The sequence below is a fragment of the Penaeus monodon genome, chromosome 25 (genome assembly GCF_015228065.2).
Source record: "Penaeus monodon isolate SGIC_2016 chromosome 25, NSTDA_Pmon_1, whole genome shotgun sequence".
NCBI classification, from domain to species: domain Eukaryota; kingdom Metazoa; phylum Arthropoda; class Malacostraca; order Decapoda; family Penaeidae; genus Penaeus; species Penaeus monodon.
The window spans coordinates 31,247,597-31,248,043 of record NC_051410.1 but is presented as its reverse complement, the minus strand read 5'-3'; positions in this window follow the sequence as shown (position 1 = coordinate 31,248,043).

Sequence of the window (447 nt, the reverse complement as noted above, 5' to 3'; positions counted from 1 at the left end):
CTGTCTGCGGACGTTTGGCTTTCTTTATCTTAGTTGATTTCGAGAATATGCAGGGTAGTTAATTCTCGTAGGTGGGGGGAGAGACCATTGTATATTGGGATTTTTTTATCATGATACTTTTTTTCCGTGCTTAGTAGCTGCAAGTCGATCGCTTTGCTTGAATTCGCGCTTTTTATATACGAGCTGTTAATTACTTCAAGACCAGAGTGAGATTCAGAATACATTCATTTGAGATCATTACATTGATCGCTGCTTCCTTGTCCCTTTTTAAGTTTATTTTATTTTCTGACTACAGTGTTGTTTGATTTTAATGAATATACAATACTGGCTACAATGATATTTGAATTTTTTGAAAATATCGAAATTGAAGTAGCAGATGTACAGACCGTCTGCTGAACCTACCTGACGAGTACGACTTTTGCAGTCTGCATGCATGTCTGACAATAT